The sequence below is a fragment of the Jaculus jaculus genome, chromosome 4, assembly GCF_020740685.1.
Source record: "Jaculus jaculus isolate mJacJac1 chromosome 4, mJacJac1.mat.Y.cur, whole genome shotgun sequence".
In the NCBI taxonomy this organism is placed as follows: Eukaryota; Metazoa; Chordata; class Mammalia; order Rodentia; family Dipodidae; genus Jaculus; species Jaculus jaculus.
Genome location: NC_059105.1, coordinates 163,696,835 through 163,720,748, shown reverse-complemented (window position 1 = coordinate 163,720,748; position 23,914 = coordinate 163,696,835).

Sequence of the window (23,914 nt, the reverse complement as noted above, 5' to 3'; positions counted from 1 at the left end):
TCAGGAGAGATTATTCCTGTCAGGGTGGAATATGTGATTTCCTACTTTTTTTCTTTTATTTTCTTTCTTTTTGTTTTTGTTTTGGTTTTGTCTGAGGTAATTTCTTTTATGGAATTCATTGTTTTAGTATCATTAAATTGATAATGTTCATGAGTTCTCTATGATCTTCTTGCTTACATTGTGAAAGATTTTTTACTGAGTGTTTATTAGCCAATTTTCCCATTGCTATAACAAAATACTTAAGACTTGGTACTTTAGAAAGAAAATATATTTGTTTAGCTCACAGATCTGGAGGTCTTAGAAGACATCAGCCTGTGTTCAACTTGTGAGCATTCCACTTTGGATGACATCACAATGCTGACACTACATATGGCAGGCTTGGCGTGTCAGGAAGACGCAATCTCCCAGAGCCAGGTGGCTGTTTACTATCAACCCTTTCACAAGAAGTAACCATGCTCTCACAAGCATTCCCATTCTTTCCTTCAAGGACATAATCCCTGGAGCCTTATGGCCTTCTGCTAGACCCTATTCCTTAAAAGCCCCACAACTTGACAATAGGATCCTTTCTGAGGACCAAGATTTACACACATATATCCTTGGGTGATACACTCAAAACATAGCTAAATGACTGCATATTGTAACTCTGCAATCTTTATACTATAAGTTCCTGTAGACAGGAGATATTTCACATTTGTCTGCACTTGCAGCATACATTCAAAGCCAGCACATAGCAGATATCAACACAGCCTGGTGCATACCTCTGGGAATAAGTTCTAAATACTTCATGTGGACAGCCTTAAGTATTCCTTACGTAAGCCCTATGAGGTGAATGCTCTCACAACTGTTAGTGTACAGATGAGAAACATAAAGATTCAAGAATTAAAATAACTTGTAGAATGACTAAATATTCCAGATAAGCTGGGATTATTATCACATTCCAAAGGACAAACTATTCAGCATGACTCTAAACTTTAGGGACATGCGTTCTGCCCCTTCCAAGAAGGGCTTCCATGACCAACAAAGTATCTTCCACTGTTAACATAGTAACTGCACTTAGTACCTTTCCTATTGTATCATTAACTGTCCACCTATATACCAGGTTTGTGTATTTCCCCTAAGATGTGGAAAACCTCTAAAAGGTAGGGACAAATCTGTCTTATTTGCTAGTGTGTACGCAGCACTTAAACAATGTTTGGTATAGAGTAAGTGTTCAAAGTATGTGAGAATGTGCTGGAAGAATGAATGCCAGTGATAGTAATGTGGAAAGTCCTGAAGAGCAAAGAATGGGACTGTGGGACCATTCATTTTAATTTATTTTTAAATATATTTATTTATTTATTGACAGAGGAGGGTGGGCTTGGTAAGGCTTCTTGCCACTGCAAACAACCTCGAAACTCCAGATTCATGTGCCACTTTGTGCATCTGGTTTTATGTGGGTACTGAGCAATCGGACATGGATAGGCAGACATTGAAAGCAGCTCCATCCTTATTTCCTATCATCTCACTTAATGCCCCAAACAGCAAGATCTGTATATAGGGTTATTGAATGAACGCAGCTTTATAGGCCATTACATTAAAATAAATTGTTTTATCCCTAAATGTAGGCAATTTGACTCTGCCTTCTCATTTATTCATCACTCAACAAAGAAAATATGAACTATGGTCCCCTAGAGTTTTTCACTGCTAGGAAAGAATGATATTGAACAAAATTAGCATTTCTAGTGGTTGGTGGTTTTGTATATTTGTTGTTTTTGGTTTTGCTCTTTACTTTGTTTATTTTGTATTTTCCCTTCTTTTTCTTTCTTTTTCTTTCTTTTTTTTTTTTTTTCCGTTTTCTCTTTTGGCTTTTTTTGAGACAAGGTCTCTTATAGTCCAACCTTGAATGTCCCAAGTAACCAAAGATATCTTTGAATTTCTGCTCTTACCTCCATCTCTCAAGTGCTGGGATTACAGATGTGTGACATAACATACAGCTTCACATCTAGATTTTATGATACATATTTCAGCCCCTACATAAAATATCTGTGGTTTTGAGCTAGGCTCCAATGCCCAGACCACTGACCATTACTTTTTTTATCTTTTCTAAGTAAACTCATTTCTAAGCTCTTTTAAAGCCACAGTCTGGCTTCCTCTGTCAATGGTTCCCACATCACCCTCTGGGTAGACTTGTGTCCACAAAAAATAGTCCCCTATCTACTGAACCAGAAACTTAGGAAAGTTGGAAGGTCTGTGTGCTTTGATTGTGATTCTATTATAGCCCTGGTTCTCAAATTTATTTTATATCTGACATGTTGTTAGTACAGAGATTTTTTTTTCTGTCTTTAGAGCTTGGAATGGTGATACACACTTTATTTTTTCTTTCTTTCTTTTTTTCTTAATGACAACTTCCATGATTATAAACAATAACCTATGGCAATTCCCTCCCTCCCCCCCCCCTACCCTTTTGAAACTCCACTCTCCATCATATCCTCTCCCACTCTCAATCAGTCTCTCTTTTATTTTGATGTCATGGTCTTTTCCTCCTATTATGATGGTCTTGTGTAGGTAGTGCCAGGCACTGCAAAGTAATGGATATTGAGGCCATTTTGTATCTGGAGGATGCACGTTACAAGGATTTTTGAGCTCCATCCTCAAGTGTCTGATTTAGATATTCTCAGAGAGACCTAGAAATTTGCATTTCTAAAAAGTTTGTTGCTAAAGCTATTGGCCTAGTGTTGAGTTAGTTTCATTGTGCTGAGATAAGCATCCAAACAGACACAATTTATGGAAGGAAGGGGTTTATTTCAGCTTGCAGAAACTTACTGAAACTCCATCAAGAGTGGAAAAAGCTGCTAACTCCTATAGTTCCAAACAGAGAGAAATAACTGCAACAAGCAAATACCAATGGTAGCAGCCAGCACACACCACCAGAGCTAAAACTTCTCTCTCCACCTCTTTATGCTAAAGTTGAGATCTTCCCCCAAACACACGTTTAAGCTGGACCCAAGATTCCACCACCCCCAGTGACACCTTCTCCAGTGGGTTGCTAGAGACTTAATAAGGTAGCTTAACCTTAATCAAAAATACATGAGGCTATGAGGAACATACATTCACATTCAAACTACCACACCTAGATATGATAATTTGAAAGCCATCAATGTGGATTTAGACATAAATGTAGCTTCCTCTCATCTGATCATTGTTTTGAGTCACTTTGGAATTCAATGACTATGCTACATTCTAGAACATTTAATCAAAATATTTGGTTACAGATTAATATGCTTTTAGAGTCCCTCTGGTATTGTGATATATAGTCCATATTGCAATTCACTCAAATACTTCTCAAGCAATATGCATATTAGGCAGTGGTGAGTCCTGGCTCATAAAAGTATCATCTGTAAAGAAGTGGTTTGGACATCCTGGGATTTGTAACCTATGTTGACCTGTGTCTCATCCTACCTCCTGCTTCTGCTTTATAATCCACATTGTACCCATAAACCTTAGCAGCACATCACACAACATAATAAAGAAAAATAGAAATGAACAAAATAAGAATTAGAAAAGAATTAACAAAATTCCAGATTCACCCCCAAGGCTTGGGTAGAAAGCATTAAGATAGCACGGGTATTTCTCCCTAATTCCCTTAGACTCAAGCAACTGTGACTTGGCAGCTCTCATCTAGTTGTTAAAGGGATTTAAAATCAAGCGCGCGCGTGTGTGTGTGTGTGTGTGTGTGTGTGTGTGTGTGTGTGTGTGTGTCATTACAGACTAATGGTAAAGTCATCCTTGGATAACTAAAGTGCAAAGAAAAACACGTGTTCTCCAAGTCCTGTCCCTGTTCTTCCGTACGTACTTGTGCCATATACTGCCAATCCTACCATTCTCTTTGCATTCACTCAAGGTCGTCAAACATCCTCTATAACAGATCATTTGCTGTATTTGTGGCTATCTCGTGAGGTTCTGTGATTTCTACAATTTCAGACGAGCAGGCATCCCAGAGAATGAGATAAGAGGTGGATGCCCCCACAGGAGATGCGGGTGCATTAAGATGGAATGGGAAATCCTTCTGAATTTGGCTAATGACCGAAACACAAGAACCACTTTGTAGTTTCAGAACAGATGGAGAAAAAATTTAAACTGCCTCTCATGAGTCAGAAATCCAACTTCTATTCTGGGTCCTGTGACTTTGGAAAGCTTGTTTATCTTAGCTCCGACTAGTGAAGTTGTGTAATAACTTTTCCCTAAAAAAAATAAGAAGTCATAGAAATCAACCATGCTAGGGCTAGAGAGAGAGATGGATTAGTGATTAAGGTGTTTGTCTACCAAGCCAAAGGACCTCGGTTTGATTCTCCGGGACCCACGTTAGCCAGATGCACAAGGGGATGCATGCATCTGGAGTTCGTTTGCAGTGGCTGGAGGCCCTGGCATGCACATTCTCTTTCTCTCTCTGTCTCTTCCTCTCTCTCTCATAAATAAATAAATAATAAATAAAGCCACCATGCTAACAGGCAAGTTCACATCTTCCCTGTTACTCTGAGGGATAAAAAATGCCTGGGTTGCCACCCAGCTTTACCTCTGGAGAAGAGGACTGGATGGACTACAGAAATGCTACACATCTCTCACTGGGTGGGGAAAAAAAAATACAACATGGAAGGAAAAAAGAGAACAGACTCTATGCCATGTCAAAAGCCTGGATCCAAGCCTTTGATGGCATGAGAAAAAAAAAAAAAATCTCATGAAGGACTAACAGGAAACTCATCCTTGGATAGCTAAAGTCCCAACAAAGGGATGGAATCAGTAATAGCCAACATTTATGAAGAGTCGTGCTGCTTGCCTGCAATGATGAAGGACCTATTATAAGATTAGTCCCATTACACAGAAAGAAAAACCTGGGACACCAAAGGTCAGTATCTTAACAAAAGAGTCACACAGTTTGTAACTCCTAAGAACCTGGGCTTTAAGTCTACAGATTTTCTTGTAAGTACTCTGACCTGCTTGCACACTGCTAAATATTCCTCGCTGTTACTGGATTTTTGAATTATTTTGTTCATTAGGTCTTCCTGAATCTGAGAAAGTCTGTGGTTCCCAGAGAAGCAGTATAAAAGGAAGGTCACATAGCCAAGAGCTCATCCGAATCAGTGCTTGCGGAGCATCATTCGAAAATGAACAGCCTGAGAGTTAGGCCTCACCGGGCACTTCTGAAGGCTTTCTTAAGGTGTTTTGGTTGGGTCTGGGAGCTTACATACCTAAGTGCTATTTTAATTTAGGCTGCTATAACAGGGCAGCATAGATCAAGCATTATAAATCCATCAATGTACAATTGTGCTAGAACCATAAACAAATGGACATATGTATCATTTTAAAATCTCTAATGGGGGCTGGAGAGATGACTTAGCGGTTAAGGTGTTTGCCTTCAAAGCCAAAGGACCCAGGTTCTATTCCCCACGGCCCACGTTAGCCAGATGAACAAGGACCTCATTATCTGGAGTTTGTTTGCAGTGGCTGGAGGCCCTGGTGTTCCCATCTCTCTCTCTCTCTCTCTCTCTCTCTCTCTCTCTCTCTCTCTCTCTGTCTATCTCTCCCTCTTTATGTCAAATACATAAAAATATTAATATCTCTAAATGCCTATTTAAGCCAACATATGCTCAGTTATCCCCAACACAGGTCCATATTAATTATACTTTCTTATTTTGTTTTAATAAAATGGTCTAAAAATTAAAAGAAATTTTGATGTTACCTGATCTATGAGTGAAGACCCTTTAGTAGCATAGATTAGAACTTTTTACCCTATGCTCACATATCATTAGGATATAGACATATGAGCCTAAAACTCTGCTATTTTAGTTAAAAAAAAAATCTGGAGGGGTAGAGAGATGGCTTAGGCGTTAAGCACTTGCCTGTGAAGCGTAAGGACACTGGTTCAAGACTCAATTCCCCAGGACCCACATTAGCCAGATGCACAAGGGGGCACATACATCTGGAGTTCATTTGCAATGGCTTGAAGCCCTGGCCCACCCATTGTCTCCCCCCACCCTTTCTCTGCCTCTTTCTCTTTCTCTTTCTCTTTGTCACTCTCAAATAAATAAATAAAAATGAACAATTCTTTTTTAATCTGGAAAGCCTCTTCTGAATTTAATAACATATATTTTCATGAATATACTTTCACAAAAAAATCTAAATCTTTAATATGTCAATTTAGTGCCAATGGAGAGTATTGCTGGTTTTCTGTTACTTATGTTGATTGCCTCAAATCTTTTTTTAATAGATAAGATAAAAATTTCAGTAGATAAATAACTGAAAGTTTATGTTGGAAAGGTTTATGAAAAGCCAGATGGGCACAACATAGGAATCCCTGCTGTTGATCACCCCATTCACTGATGAGGATTTATGAAGCTAGGCTGAAATTGATTCAATGTATAGGCACTGAGTGGGAACATATGCAAGTTAAATTACAACATATGTGGATTGCAGAAGTTGTCAGAGAAGGCAGTGGTGATAACATAACAATTTAGAATAATATAGAGGAGCTAGGGGAAAAGCAAATCGTGGTGATGTAATTTAGTTATGTTGGCGTTAGTCACAAGGTAACAGAAATGAAATGTGCAACAATAACGATAGCAGAAATGCTAATAGCTGACATAACTCAGCAGTCAATCCGAATCACAAACTATTCTAATTCCTTTACTATGAAGTACTTTGGTTAATCTGGAAATAGGGACTCTTTTTTTTTTTTTTTTTCAAGGTAGGGTCTCACTCTGGCCCAGGCTGACCTGGAACTCACTATGTAGTGTCAGGGTGGCCTCGAACTCATGGTGATCCTCCGACCTCTGCCTCGTGAAACAGGAAAATTTTTGTGCCTACTTTACAGGTAAGAAACTGAGGCAGATGGGCTGGAGAGATGGCTTAGCGGTTAAGCGCTTGCCTGTGAAGCCCAAGGACCCCGGTTCGAGGCTCGGTTCCCCAAGTCCCACGTTAGCCAGATGTACAAGGGGGCGCACGCGTCTGGAGTGCGTTTGCAGAGGCTGGAAGCCCTGGCGCGCCCATTCTCTCTCTCTCCCTCTATCTGTCTTTCTCTCTGTGTCTGTTGCTCTCAAATAAATAAATAAAAAATTTAAAAAAAATAAAAAAGAAACTGAGGCAGAAAGAGGGGATGGGGACACTGAGAACTTGTCAAAGTGCTGAGAGATAAGTGACTGTGGAGAATTCAGCACTACTGAGGTATTGCGGTCACACTCTCCCAGGCTCAGGACATTACAGAGGAGGAGGGGGAAAGCAAGTAAGATCCAAAGTATGGGGAAGAGCATTCTGGAACACTGTGTTCTGGAGCTAGAGCGGTCATTGCCTTCATGGCCTCCCAGCAATTTTACTCACCTGAACAACACCTGCGCAATATTGGTCTCATCAATGTGTTACCGTGGATTATTGAGAAGGAAAAGGAACAGAAGAGGAATTAGTTGTAAAGTCAAAGAGGTTCAGAAGTTGGAAAAGGGACTAGCAGAGGGCAAAAAGAAGGCCATCGGAGGGAAATGCGATCACAATGCACTATCCATGTAGGAAAATTGTCAATAAATAAAAGTTTTCTAAAAGAGGTTCAGAAATCCAATTAATGCCAAACTGCTTGTAACTAGACGTAGCTACTGGTTTCACAGGAAAATCATATGTGAGCTGGGAAACTTTGTAGCATGCTCCAGCCCTTGGACCCCACGACCTTGCTCCTGATCATTGGCTGTAGTCTCCCTCTAACTAAACATTCAAGTTTCCTATGCTGCCAACTTCTGGTTCCTTCAGATAAAGCTCTGATGAAGTCTCCACCCCAAAGAGAATGTAGTCCAGTGAAGAAGAAGATGAGATAATGAAAACTGTGAGGTCCACAAGCACATCTTTGGTACTTGGAAGGTGATAGGTTCCCTATAGCCTCACGTGGTTTTTGTTGTTGTTGTTGTTGTTTGTTTGTTTTTATTTATTTATTTGACAGTGACAGACAGAGAGAGGAAGAGAGAGAGAGAAAAAAAAACGAGAGAATGGGCGCGCCAGGGCCTCCAGCCACTGCAGACGAACTCCAGACACCTGCGCCCACTTGTGCATCTGGCTAACGTGGGTCCTGGGGAATCCAGCCTTGAACTGGAGTCCTTAGGCTTCACGGACAAGCACTTAACCACTAAGGCATCTCTTCAGCCCAGCCTCACTTGTTTTGAATGCTTGGTCCCAAGCTAGTGGCAGCTTAGGAGGTGGAGCGTGGTTTGAGACCACCTTGTGTTACCTGGTGTGGGCTTTCAGGTATGATAGCTCCATCCTTCCCCTTGACAGAGCTACCTCACACTCACTGCTTCCTGCAGCTGCTGTGTCAAGATGCAATGTCCAGCCTCTGCTCTGACCTTTGCCTGCCATGTCAAAGCTTCCACTTAAGACTGTAATCTGAAACAAACAAACAAAAAAAGACTCTCCATTCATGAGCTACTCTGGTTTGGATGTTCTGTCCTGGCAACATGGAGGCGACCACAACATTCAAAATTAGCTAGTGTGACAAATACCCATCAGACTCACAGGATGTAAGCAACCAGTCTTTACAGATTCACAATCAAACAACTCCATGTCCTTATACATTAGAGTGATTAAGTTCAATCAAGGGTAATGAGTACATAATCCCGAACACAGTTCACACTCTTTTCTTTCTTTCTTTCTTTTTTTTTTTTTTTTGAATGCTTTAAAGTCTTACTGCAGAATGGTCTTGGATTCCCGCAGGGATTATGGTCCATGCCCTAGACGCTGCTCAAAATTAAAGTAAGTCTGTTCAGGGTTATTGCATCCATGGTCGGAATGCAAATCTTGTGTCACCCAGGGACTAAGCGCTGTCGGTTTGCAAAACCCTGTTTTGCTTCTTTCACCTCCACAAACAGCAGCAGAAATACTCTGTGCAAACAAGCTGTCCTCTTTACCTCTCAACACAAAAGCCTTCTTTCAACCGAGGAGGAACTAACTCCTCATGGAAGCAGTTGTATCAGGATTTGGGCTGTGGTGAGATATGCACACTTGTGTGAAGGAGTAAAGATCGATTGGCTCTTTTACTGTACGAAGAGAACAAGGTTATTTATTGATTCGATATTTTATAGCATCTTTTCTTTGAAAGGTTGAACTTATGCACAGTTGGGGGAAAAGTTTGTCCAAGGGATATAATTTATGTGAAGTCAGGGAAGTGGGTGAGGGAAATAGCAAAAAAGAAAAAAAAAAATCATTAGGAAATACCCATCTCCCTGAAAGACCATGTACAGGAAAATGCATGGGTCAGGGAGCACACTACCAGTGGATTTGAAAGTATAAGGAAAAAGTGTGAACAGTCATTCACACACATACACAATATTGTAAGTAATTAACTGGAATATTCTTAATTAAAATGCCAAGAGGTCGTGAATTCTGGTGACCACAAAGAAGTGCTGCCAAGGAAAAGTGCCTATCTCCCCAGCGGTCTGTAACCCCAATTTCTCTTTTCTTCCTCCAGGCATACTTACGGAGCTATCTCTAGAGAGGGGAGAGAGAGGCTGCTAGAGTCCCTCCTTTCTACATAGAGCAGGCGCTCTCCTCTATCCAAACATCTTCCATCCTGAGTCTTCAGCTTTTTCAGAAATAAACGTTGAGGTGTCATGTCTAGTTTGTTTCTTCTTTGCAATATGCCTTCCCTGAAGAAATGGGAAGAAGACCTCTCTCTTATGTGCATGAATGAAAAAGGAATGGGCATGGGAAAGGGAGAGCAGGAAATAAAATTTAATGTATCAAAACATTCGTCCGCTCACATGCATCCTCATGACTTGAGGGATGAGGAAACAAAAAAGGCCAGATCCATGTAAAAAGCATGGGTGGAAGAAGGAAAACCTAGCTTTAATTGAGAAATTAATTTCTTTTCTTTTCTACAGTGCACTGGAGGATAAACAACTTGAGGCAGACAAAAACACTCAGGGTGTACTAGTCCTCACAAGCAAAGAGAGAATAAATCATCTGAGGTAAACGTACCATTCAGTGCCCAGTAACATATTTAAGGTATTGTAATATCTTTCTTCGTTAATTATTTGACTGCCACGATGCGAAAAGTACCAAAAGCTCACCATTTTCGTACTTTACTGCCTATTAGGGATAATGAGGACGTAGTCTGGTCCTTTGGCAATTGGAGCCTACATCTATGTTATATGAAACGCAGGCACAATAAAACCCAGTTTTCAAGGTGCCAATAGGCTTAAGTCAGGAAGCATGCATGAATGTACTTTGTAAACTGTCAGCTGCTAGAAGATGCATTTGTACATCTCCTTAATGTATACCTCTGAGCTAATAACCCAAGTCATACCCCCATCCCCTGCCCCGTGGACTTTTCTTGGCCACCTGAAATTCATGACTGTCCATCTGCTGTCATCAGGGGCGTCCTTTCTCCTTGATTCATGCCTGTGATTGCCATCACTTCCACACCCCCGCTACCTGACAGCTCCATCTCTTAGCTGCTGATTGGCTGCTGTTACAGGTGATGGAGGCTGATGCAGATGGATGCCAGCAGTCCTCATGAGTATTTTATGTGCTACTGCTGACTTACAGCCAGTTCAGCATTCCTTTAAATGGTCATAAATTGGATTGATGTCATAAATCTTATCTAAAGAAAGAAAGTGCCTGAGTCCTAGCTCGGGCAGCTATGCTAATGCCTGTGAAAATCACAGAGAAACATCCTCATTCAAGCCCAACTCTCTGGCATTAAAAGGCCAAATTGTAAGGATCTGTCAGTTACTGTGAATACTGTGTGTGGGGGGGAGGTAAAAAGGTGGAAAAGGGTCATTGTCGGGATTATTAATAACCTAGCCTAGAAGAAAGTATAGATGTGTGCCAGTAAGAATAAACAGGGGAGGAAAGGGGGCCACTGAAAAAGAGTGATAAAAGGGAGTGCTGGATAGAGGAAAGATAAATGCAAATGAAATATACGGCCCCGCAATGGATTATATCAGTGGTTGATATATGGGATTGAGTATCACATTGTTAAGCTGGCAGCCATTAATGTGATATAGTGGATGTGATATGCTGGGTGACAGCAGTCCCGGAGCAGGGAAAAACAAAGAACATGTTGCAGTCTTTCAAAATGAAGGTTCAAAGTAAAGACAGGAAAATATACTGCTACGAGTTTATAAAGCTGCAATTGTGTGAGATAATTATGGATTCTGATAGGGTTCTATATGCTTTATCAGTACTCCAATCTCGTTAGAAAGGCAGGCTTTTCTTTTTTTAAAAAAAATTCCTTTTGTTTATTTGAAAGTGACAGACAGAGAGAGAAAGAGGCAGATAGAGAGGGAGAGAGAATGGGTGCACCAGGGCCTCCAGCCACTGCAGATGAACTCCAGATGCATGTGCCATCTTGTGCATCTGGCTTATGTGGCTCCTGGGGAATCAAGCCTTGAATTGGGGTCCTTAGGCTTCACAGTCAAGCACTTAACTGCTAAGCCATTTCTCCAGTCCAAAGGCAGGCTTTTCTATCTGCTCTACTGTATGGCATTATGGGAGCTTTTGCAGTTCGTCAAGGCTGGCAAAAGTGATCAGGATGTTTTCTTTCATGCCATTCTTCTTGACAATAAAACAGGACACATTGGCACTCCCAGAATTCCTCAACACATGACTGGAGCCAGCATTCCTCTTTGGGATTCCGGGAAGTTTAATTTACAGAAATTGCTACTCTAATTCGTTCCCTGATTTCTTCTTCAGGTCTTTATTGAGAACTTACTATGTGTAAATACAGTACTGTGATTTATGCAAGGAATCTTTGAAAAGGTGACTTATTTGTTAATCTCTGTCCCTTGGCCTTTGTAATGGGTTGGCACCTATGATATGCTTCGACTGTCTAACAAAGGTCACCAACACAACGTTTACACAAGTGCAGCCAACTCACTGGCAGAAAGTTCTGGATCCAATGAAGCTTTCCAGCTCAGAGTTTCTTGAAGCATGACCTTGGATCTGTTGGTGTTGAGATTTCCACAGTTGGTCCCACTTCTCTTTCGGGTTATTGAACCAGAATTTTCCACTAAGATTTTGGTTTTTCTCATCACCTGTAACTGAAGGATAGTGTCTTGGCAGTCTCCATCCTCAACACCCGTACAACTTTGCAATCACCACCACCACATTCTCAAAGCCGGCATCTTTCCACACACTGAACTCTCACTTGGTCAGGGTGAGCACTCTCACATTTCCTTGATATTTTTTCCCCCTTCGATTCGCACTTGACCTACAGGTGCCCCTTTCGTTGTTTTTGTCCCTAGCTTTCTGTCTCAATTTGTATACTTGCTCTGTGAAATCTATCCGCTCCTCCAAGGACCGAATTATGCCTCCAGTGGCAAGTCTTTCTTGATCATCCTTTCCTCTTTCTCCCTCCTGAGTTGCAGGCCCAATTGCTTTTCTGAACCACAGACCGAGCAGAAGTTCGTGTTAGGCTGAGGAGGTTGGTTCCTCCTTTTCTGTCTTTTGTTCCTGTTAGAGTACCATCCCCATTCCCATCTCTTAAAACATAAGTCACTTATAATAATTTTCTGTTACACACTCATCTCTCTATATGGTTAGTTAGGAAGTTCTGTCCACCCTGACTGACTAAAGTCTGCTCCTGAGTCTACTCTGGTCACCAGGTATGAGTTCAAGCTCTTCTTATCAAGCTACCTTCAGTAGTCTGGATCTGAAATGTCCCCTCGAGGCCTGTGGCTTAGAGGTGTGGTCTGAAGATGTGGTCCACATTAGAAGATGGCAGAGCCTTTGGTAGATGGCAAGTAAGTGGTCTTTAGGGCACTGGGAGGATGCTCTGGGAGGAATTGTGAGGCCTTGGTCTCTCTTCTTCCTAGCTAACATGGGGAGAACATTATTGCTCGACCACAATGTTCCCAGTGTGACATCCTGCCTTGACTCAGGCCCCCGGCTACGTGACTAATAGATCACACACTGAAATCTCCAAAACTGTAAGTGGAAATAAAACTTTTCAGTTATAAATTCCTCACCTCAGCTATTTGTTTCAGTTAACACAGTACTGCTCTCCCCACTTATAATTGCTCCCATTCCAGTCCATGCATCACACTTGCTGCTAACTGAATATCATGCTAAAAATTACATATATATATGTACATACATATGTATATATGTGTGTAGATATATATATGGATCATATATATATATATGTATACATATATACATACATATATTTAGATAGATAAATAGATAGATAGAGTGATGGAAACCTTTGCTAAAAGCTCCACATTTATTGCACTTTGAAAAATAAGCCTTAATGCATGCACACATAAGTGTTTACAAGCTACTTCGCAGGCCTTCGCTTAGGCACCAGCATACCCAGTCACCTCATCTAAAACTACGCACTCTCAACATAACCTATTTTACTCTCTCCAGGCAGGTACACCTGTCAGTCCCTGAGCACAATTCACAGAATCAACCAGGTCAGTGAAGGCAGCCCAGGGAAGAGGCCAATTGTCCACAGTAATTCCTGAAGAAATCTCTTCTCTGTGTCTTCACCACCACCCGGGGGCTCCTCTAGACTCAGAAGTGGACCTCGTCCCAACAGGCACAGACACATTTCACCATGACCCTTGGCCATTTGTCAGCATGCTGGCAACCTCCAGGTTATTAATCAAAACACTCTTTTTATGCCAGTTCGGACACCGGATTGGGAAGTTTCAGATTTTTGATAGTCTTTAAACACTAATTGATGTAAGAACCACTGTGAACCTTCCCAAACTATAGGCCTCCACGCCACACTCACAGAGGGCATGATTCGAAATCCGGAGTGGGCTCCAGAAACTGTGCTTGAAAAGAAAGCTTCCTCTGGATAATCTCGAGGCCCAGCCAAGTATGGAAAGCAATGGTTTGAATGAACTGGATAACAGGACCGGCTTAATTACTTGCCTTTCCTGTTGGAACTGTGCAGTTCAGAACAAAAACGAAAAGATGGCTGGGGGTGGTGGCCATGGTGATGAAGGGAGGGGAAAATGAGGGAAGCCACCCCAGAGTTCGCAGAATTTTATTTTGAGGCTGATAAATAAAAGATAGCCTTTCCCATCTGGCTTTATGATATGGAAACATTGTTAATGAGACATTTGTAAACATGCCACATGGACTTGATCCTTCAATTTTAAAATATAAGCGCAGGCTTCTGTGTGTTCTGTCTTACACAAACGCCAGAGTCACTGATATGGGCACTTGACATTTCCAGAGGATCATATTTACATTTTCTCACAAATTAAGCTAATGCTATCTAAAACCAGTGCAAATCTCACCGTATATTCTTTACATTTCCTGATTTCAAACACCATCCGCTCTCGCCATTTATATAACCTCACTATTTACTCGAGCTTGGCAGCCTGATAGCCTCGCAATAACACCGGCCATCAAGGTGGCTCTTAATGACAACAGTGTGGCCAGGCTGTCGCAGGGGCTGGATGGAGCAAAGCCCTGCCTAGGTGCTGCAGTGGGGAAAAAAAACTCAAGTAGGACCCTGTGCTGTTGACACACCGCTGCTGCTGTTAGATACCCCAGCCATGCTAAGAGACAAAGGTTCTTGAGATCCAGACCTTTGGTTTTGCCACTGGTGACCGCAGATGACCTTCTAGCCAGGAGCAGCCTTGTTCCAGACATCTGAGGAAGAATGCCTCGCAGAAAGCTGTCCCACCATGTGGTGTCCATGGACCATAATTTGTATGATTTTCCAAGAGGAATAGCCCCTGCAAAACACACACAGACAAGCTAGGAGTGTGCTCGTCAAGTAAGAATGGGGAAGTCAGTGGATATGCTTGTTTTCTCAAACCTAGACTGCTCACTCTGGCACTCCCTCTCTCTCTCTCTCTCTCCCTCTCTCTCTCTCTCTCTCCCCCTCTCTCTCTCTCTCTCTCCCTCCGTCCCTCTTTCCTTCCCTCCCCCAAAACCTAAGGTTCTGACCAAAAATATAAACAACCATACAATGGTTTTCATCTTTTATTCCAAGATTTGAAAATGCACCTTTTATTTTCAAAAGATCGCCAGTGTTGGTCACCTTAATTTAAGGTTCATAAGCCATTACAATGAAACAAGGCACATGAACAAATGCCTTCCTTATTAGCATCACTCATTCACCTGCATTCTTGCACAAACCACCTACCTAAAATATCTGTCTCCATTCTCAATTGCCATCCATCTATTTTTTAAAATATTTTCATTTATTTATTTATTTATTATTTGTGGGTGAGAGAGAACACTGGTATGCCTGGAACTCTAGCCACTGAAACAAACAAACAAACAAACAAACTGCCACTTTGTGCAAATGGCTTCATGTGGGTACTGGTGAAATGAGCCTTGGCTGACAGGCTTTGCTAGCAAGTGCCTTAAACTACTGAGTCATCATTCCAGGCTCCATTCACTTATTTAATAAATACCAAGCACCTGCAATACATTGAATTTATCTTGATACTGAGTATATATTTAAAAAGGTTTGCAAATAATGGTAAATAGTACATTGTAGCATATTATATATAGTATAATAAATAAAGATGTTATTTTAAATATTTATTTTATTTTTTAAAATATTATTTATTTATTGGATAGAGAGAAAGGGAGAGAGAGAATGGGTGCACCAGGGCCTCCAGCCACTGCAAATGAACTCCAGACGCATGCACCACCTTCTGCATCTGGCTAACATGGGTCCTGGGGAATCAAACCTGGGTCCTTTGGGTTTGTAGGCAAATGCCTTAACCACTAAGCCATTCCTCCAGCCCTACATTAAGTAATTTTGTTTAATTATTTTAGAGATAGTGAGTATGCACACACCAGAACCTCTTGCCACTACCAAGGATTTCTAGAGCTATGAGCCTCTTTGTGCATCTAGCCTTATATGGTAATTAGAGAATCAAACCCCATGTTGACAGGCTTTGCAAGTGAGCACCTATAACCACTGACTGGCCAAAAAAAAACAAAAACAACAACAACAACAAAAAAAAAAAAACACTTCTTGCTTATTGATTTTATTTCATTTGTTTCAATGGACACAAGTTCTCACTCACTCTGCAGCACTAAGACTTTCATTTTCCTGAACAGATTCATTCGTCATGTGTGGCACAAGATGATTCTTCTTCATCTAATGTGTCCCAGAGAAACCAAAAGTTTGGATGCCCTTGACTTTGAAGACTCTATTGCTTAAATACAGATGTTCAAACTCCTTATCGTCATCCTAATCTCACCCCCATTCAACCCTTGGCTTTGTTCCTTCATGGAACTCACGTCACCAGCAGCGTTCAGGTTCTCAAGCTCTGTTCACCTTGGTCATTTAGCTCTTCATGCTGCTCCGAAATAGCTTTGCCTCTTTTTTTTTTTTTTTTTCCTCATTGGAAACGTCTGCTTATCTATCAAGTTTCAACTCAATGTTATTTAATTTCTAAAGCTTTCCCTCAGCCTTGAAGGCAGAATTAATCATGCTGTTATCTGTGTTCCCTGCGTAGTTTATAAAACGTTTGTGTTAGCATGGTCGCACTGGGAACAACTTACTATGTGTGACTCTCTCCTGTGGACTGAGTTCCTCAAAGGTGATGACTATTCTCTAGGCTCCCCTATGTCAAAACGTCTAAGTTGAACAACAAATGGTTCATTTCTTTTAGAAATTTCATGATTGTAATATATTCAAAATATAATAATTTTCTAAGAATATTTCAACAATGGCTGGTAAGAATGGCAGAAGGTATCATAAAATAAAGTTATATTAGTTATAATGGAAGGCCAAAAAAGAATTTAAATTTCAGAATATAATGTAAATAACAGAAATGTCCTTGCATATTGTCATAACAGAAATGGTGGAAAGAATACTTGTATTTGTAACAAGTGTGAGGATTTAAAGTGATGAAATAAATAAATGCTTTTATATTCCCTTGAGTACATACCTCATGGTACAGTTATACAATATCTGATATGTGCTAGAGAATCATATGAAAAGATAAATCATCCCTATATGGGTGGGCAAAGTACCAAAAATAAAAATACTAGGTTACATGCATGAGTACATAGTTCCTCCCCCCCCCCCCCCACACACACACACAAAAAAAAAAAAACCCTGCATGACCATAAAAACAGCATGGAGTTTTTATTTTCCAGTTTCCTTCCCAGATGATAGGCAAAAATCATATATCAGCTAAAAATGTCTACATGATTTTTACCTCCTTTCCCCCAAAAAAACTATCAAATAAAAATAAACTATGCAAAAGAGAAGGAAAATTCAATTCATGTAGGAAAAGAACAAGTATAATTGCTCGATTTGACAGTTCAAAGACATTTTGAAAGATACAGCATGATTTGAATCTGCATGTTGGAGAAAATAGGAATGAATAGTAGCCAAAGTATGTGGCATCCTTCCCAGTCTCCAGGGAACTCCACCAAGAGGCTATTGCTTCACTAGCCCTGCCTTGGCTGTGGCATTAGATTCCAGTTCTAAGTAAAATGCATCCATCTGATCGGTGAAGTCAGGGCAGGATCTAGAAAAATGTACAAAGCAAGACCCATCACACCACTGAGAGGGATCCCCCACAGATAAACAGAGTACCAGAATGTACTGTAAACAGAGTGCACAGATATACTATAAGCAGAGAACCAATGATATGGAAGGAAAAGTGAACAAATGGTTCCATATTGCAAGTCCTTTAATTTTATGTCAGTTAAATCTCACTGGATCCACCATGATCTCTTTATTATGCTTTCTGTGTGTCTCCCAGTGCTCAGTTTGATACAGATTATCTCATTTGATTTCAAATCTTGACTCATGTGCCTGTCACTGACATACATATTTTTGAGAACTGACATCCATAGAGGAATGGTTATTGCCGGCCTGGAGAGATGGCTTGGTGGTTAAGGCATTTGCCTGCAAAGCCAAAGGACCCAGATTTGATTCCCCAGTACCCATGTTAGCCAGATGCAGAAGGGGGCACACCCATCTGGAGTTCGTCTGCAGGGGCTAGAGGCCCTGGCACACCCATTCTCTCTCCCTCTCTCAAATGCACTTAAAAAAAGAAAAAAAATGGTTATAGTCGGGCTGGAGAGATGGCTTAGCAGTTAAGCGCTTGCCTGTGAAGCCTAAGGACCCCGGTTCGAGGCTCGGTTCCCCAGGTCCCACGTTAGCCAGATGCACAAGGGGGCGCATGCGTCTGGAGTTCGTTTGCAGAGGCTGGAAGCCCTGGCGCGCCCATCCTCTCTCTCTCTCCCTCTATCCGTCTTTCTCTCTGTGTCTGTCACTCTCAAATAAATAAATAAATAAAAATTTAAAAAAAAATGGTTATAGTCATGCATGATGCACAGTTAATACTCAATAAGGATTACTAATTATCACTACTTTTACCATTACTACCACTGTTTTCATGAATATATAATTTATGTGTTTATTCCAGCACTGATAAACTTCTCAATCGAATCTAGTATTTAAATTTTAAGAAAAGCGACAATGTACACACTTGAATGTGTTTACTTGTCCGTATGTATGAGGGCGTCATCCGCTTGTCAGTGAATTACATTGTAGAGCGTGGGAGATCACTGTGGTGGGCTCTTAACGAACCCGTCTATGGATCCAGGTACCTCGTCCCCTCTGCTATTGATTTGTGTGTTCACACCACACATTTGGCCAGTATAATGTTTCTGGAAAATAATTCTCTATTAGCCACTCACATTTTACATAAAGGAAACTACTTGGTCTTTCTTTCCAGGCTGTCTTTATTCATTTAGCAAATGACCTTAGATGTCAAAGATGGTATGTATTTTCAAGGCAAAAGACAAATTTGCATAAAATCATGCTTTATACTGTGAGGCATTTTTCTGAGGCAACAGCCTGACTGAGTCTGTAGTTCATGCCAGTAATCCAGGCATTTGGGAAATGAGGCCAAGGGATTGCCATAAGTGAGAGATGAGACTTCACTGCATAGTGAGATTCTGTCTCAAAAAAATAGCATAATTGTTTTGATTTGCATTTCTCTGATGATTAGGCATGATGAACATTTTCTTAAGTGTGTGTTTGCCATTTGTATTTCTTCCTCTGTGAACTGCCTGTTCATCTATTTGCCCCATTTTGTGAGTGGGGTGTTTGCCTTCTTACTGTTTAGATTTTTGAGTTCTTTGTAGATTCTAGAGATTAGGCCTCTATCAGTTGGATAACCCGCAAATATTTTCTCCCATTCTGTGGGTAATCTATTGTCTGTGCTTATTGTATGCTTGTCTGTAAAGAAACTCTTCAGATCCATATGATCCCATTGGCTGAGTGACTGTTTAAGATCCTGAGCTACTGGGGTTTTGTTCAGGAAGACTTTTTCCATTCCTATATCATGGAAAGTACTTCCTAAATTTTCTTCCAGTAGTATTCGAGTTTCTGGTCTTATATTGAGGTCTTGATCCATTTGGATTTGAGTGTAGTGCATGGTGAAATGTGTGTATTAAGTTTCAGTTTCCTGCATGTGGTTATCCAGTTTGTCCAGCACCATTTGTTGAAGATGCTGTCTTTTTTCCAGCCTATATTGTTCAGGCCTTTGTCGAATATCAAGTAGCTATAGTTGCTTGACCCAAAGTCCTGGTCCTCAAGTCTATTACATTGGTCTACACTCCTGTTTTTATGCCAGTACCATGCTGTTTTCATTACTATGGCTTTGTAATATAGCTTTAGATCAGGTATGGCAATGCTACCAGAGGTATTTCTTTTGCTGAGGATATGTTTGGATATGCGAGGCCTTCTGTCTTTCCATATAAAAATTGAGATCATTTTTTCTATCTCTGTGAAAAACACTGTGGGGATTTTAATTGAAATTACGTTAAATCTATATATTGCCTTTGGTAGGATTGTCATCTTCACAATGTTAATTATACCTATCCAGGAGCACAAGAGGTCTTTCCATTTTCTCAAGTCCTCCTCAATTTCTTTTTTGAGTGTTTTTATGTTTTTGTTGTGTAGATCTTTCACTTCCTTGGTTAACATTATTCCAAGGTATTTTTTTTTTATTGCTATTGAAAAGAGACTATGTCCCTTATTTCTGCTACTGATTTTTGTGCATTGATATGGTATCCTGCTACTTTGCTATAGGACTTAATCACCTTCAGGAGTTTTGGGATGAAGTCTCTTGGGTCTCTTACATACACAATCATGTCATCAGCGTATAGAGCTAACTTAAGTTCTTCCTTTCCAAATTGTATCCCGTTTATTTCCTTCTCCTGTCTTATTGCTTGAGCTAGGACTTTCAGTACTATATTGAAAAGCAGAGGTGAGAGAGGACAGCCCTGTCTTGTTCCTGATCTTAATGGGAATTCTTCCAGCCTCTGTACATTAAGTATTATTTGGGCCTTCAGAGCTTTGTATATTGCCTTTATTATGTTAAGATATGTACCAACTATGCCAATTCTCTCCAATGTTTTGATCATGAAGTGATGTTGTACCTTGTCAAAGGCCTTTTCTGCACCTATTGAAATGATCATGGGGTTTTTATGTTTAACCTTGTTTATATGGTGTATTACATTGACAGATTCCTGTATGTTGATCCACCCTTGTGTTCCTGGGATGAATCCCACTTGGTCAAGGTAGATGATGCTATGAGATTCCACCTTACCCCAATAAAGATAGCAAACATCAAAAAATCAAATGAAAATAAAATGCTGATGAGGATGTGGAGAAGCAGGAACACTCATCCACTGTTGGTGGGAATGTAAGATGGTACAACCACTTTGGAAAGCAATATGAAGATTCCTGAAAAAGCTGACTATAGAGATACCAACAACCCAGTTATTACCTTACTAGGCATCTACCTTAAAACCTTCAAACCACAGGCCAGAGAGATTTGCTCAACCATGTTTGTAGTGGCGCAATTCGTAATAGCTAATAGCTGGAATCAACCCAGATGTCCATCAGTAGACGAATAGATGACAAAGATGTGGTATATCTACACAATGGAATTCTATATAGCAGTAGGAAAAAAATGACACAAAGAAATTTGAGGAAAAATGGTTGAACCTGGAACAGATCATTCTCAGTGAACTTACCCAATCACAGAAAAAAAAAACAAGTCAGAACCATATCCAAACATAAGCCCTCTCTCCAATATCAAGCTACCATCAATCATGGGGTACAAGAGGGCCTACACCTATTAAATTCTCTATAAAAAGAAAAAGTAAGGGCTATCTCATTTGTTCTGGTGTTAACTTACTCTCCATTGGAGAATTTGCTTCTCTTTTTCAGATAGATGCAGATCCTAAAGAGAGAGCCACCCCATCATACCTCAAAAGGGTCCTGACTGAAGTTAAGGAAAATTGGCGAAACAAGCAAGGGTGCTATTTTCCTGATGAACGGGATACCAGTACAAGGGGCAAGGAAACCAACACAGAGAAAAATCAATGCCTACCAAATCAGAGAGCCAGAGCCCCAGAGGCCCCCAACACCTCATCACTGAAGCAGACCAAAAATGAACCCAACATGGCTCAGGGAAACTTTGCAGAAGAGGGAGGCAGAAAGAATATCAGTGCCACATGTTAGGTCATGATATGTATAGACATTTATCATACTAATAACTGTGGGCTAATTCCACAATGCACGACCCATATACCTCAACAAGGAGGGGCTAATGGGGAGGGGGTAGGTCATGGATGAGCCTAATAATGGTACCAAACTGCCTGTACTTGCACAATAGAGAACTAATAAAAAAATTGAAAAAATAAAAAAAAAGATTAACAAGAAAAAAAAATAACATAAAACAAAACAATTCATGCTATAGAAGCTGAAATTTTTAAGCTGTTATTTTACACCCTTGTTAAGAATGGTATGTAGGGATGGAATTAATATTTACATACTAATTAACTTTCAGCCGCCTTGATAAATATCTGATTGCCTCTAATATATTCCATAGATCTTCTTGGATTATCTATGTATTCATTCAGATAACGATGTAAACCTTCCTTTCCATTCACATGTGTTTTTCTTGCATCATTACCACAAGAGTAAGATCTGTAGTATTATGTTAGTATGCTAATGGAAGGAGAAAACACTTTTTTTTTTTTTTTTTTTTTTTTTTTGCTCTATGAGCAATGGTACTGTATTGTGTGCATAGAAAGTGTTTTCTCTGTAGCATTGTGATGGTGGGGAACTGCCTTTCATTTCTTTTATTTAAAAAAAAATTATAAAACATTCCAGCAGATTTTATTTTATTGTATCAGGAGGCCCTAGGTAATAAAAGTTTAAGTTCCCTTAATTTCTTAGTTGGCCTAAAGCTATGAGTGGCTGTTTGGAGGTAAGCTACTTTACCCTGAATCTATTGAAGAAATTATATTTTTCTCTTTCATTGGTGTTATCCTTATGAAACTGCCTCTGTTTCTGAGAGGAACTTTACTCATCTCCCTTTCAGTTCTCTTATTCCCAGATATGTTTGAAAACACACTCTAAATTTTCATTTGTAAACATGAATATAAATGATAATTTCACTGGAAATTTGGCAAACAGGTCGGTAAGATTGTGTTTTTCCAGGGCTAAGCTATAAACACACTTTGACAAATGAATAATGACTAGTAATTTATTCTACATTTCAAATGCTTTTAAAACTGGTAAGACTTGCTCTTTGGAATCATTTTGCATGTTATCTGTGTTTTAAAAGTAATTATTCTCAAAAAGTATTGTTTTTGTTTGTTTCAATCTGTGTACATATCTTTCTATATCCCTCTTTCATTTCTTAATATTATTACTTGTTTTATTCTTTTTCTCTCTTACTGATGGATGACTTTCACTTCCCTTGTAAAATAACCATGTTGTAACTTGGGTTGATCCATTTTTGGTAATGTTATCATGATATTTTACTAATGTTCCAACAAAATCGACTTTTTAAAATTCTATTTATCTTACTTATATTCCATAGATTATATTCCATCGGTTCATTGGGATGTGCCTGACACAAAGCAAAGTGAACATATCCCAGGTTTGCGGCTCTGTGGATTTTGGCCTGTGCAAAAGGGTCAGCATAATCCAAATGACAAAACTTTCTATCACTCCAAGAGGTCCCTCTTGCCCTGCAGAGATGTAGCCACGGCTCCTCTTTTACATTGTGTACTTTTCTACACAACCTGTGGTATGAACCCCATCAAGATAGATGATTTTTTTTTTCTAAAATTTTGTATAAATAAAGCTGGTTTTCACTTTTCAGCCTGGCCTCTTTCACGGAACACATTTCTCTTGTAATCATCTATGCTGAGGCAATGCCAACCGTCTGTTTATACTTATACCACTGAGGGGTATTTGTACTGTGAAGATTATACAAAACTTTGTTCATCCATTCAATATTAAAAGGATTTGAGTTTCTCTAACTTCTGTCCATAATGGATTAAGCTACCACAAAGATTTGTCCATATGCATACCTCTCTTTGTGAAATACCTAGGGACAGAATGAGCATTTGATATGAAAGAATTTTGTTGAAATATTTAAGAAACTGTAAAGCTATTTTCAGAAGTAAGCATATTATTTCACAATTACACAAGCAGAGTATGAGAATGGCAGTTGCTACACTTCCTTTCTAACTCTATTAGTTGGGACAACCTTTTTACATTTATCTGGTTTAGAATGCCTGTACAGTTTCTTCAATATAGTTTTATATCTTATACATGTACATTTCAGGGAAGTATGTATTGAAGTAATTTAGACATTTTGTCCATTTTCTTGTTGTTATTGAATTTTATATATTCTTTTTTTAAAGATTTTATTTATTTATTAGAGAGAGAGAAAGAAAGAGGCAGATAGAAAGAAAGAATGCTTGCACCAGAGTCTTTAGTTTCTGCAAACAAACTCCAAACACATGCAGCACCTTATTCATCTGGCTTACATGGGTACTGGGGAATCAAACCTGAGTTCTTAGGCTTCAAAGGCAAGCACCTTAATGATGAAACAGTCTCTCCTGTCATCTAAATTCTTTA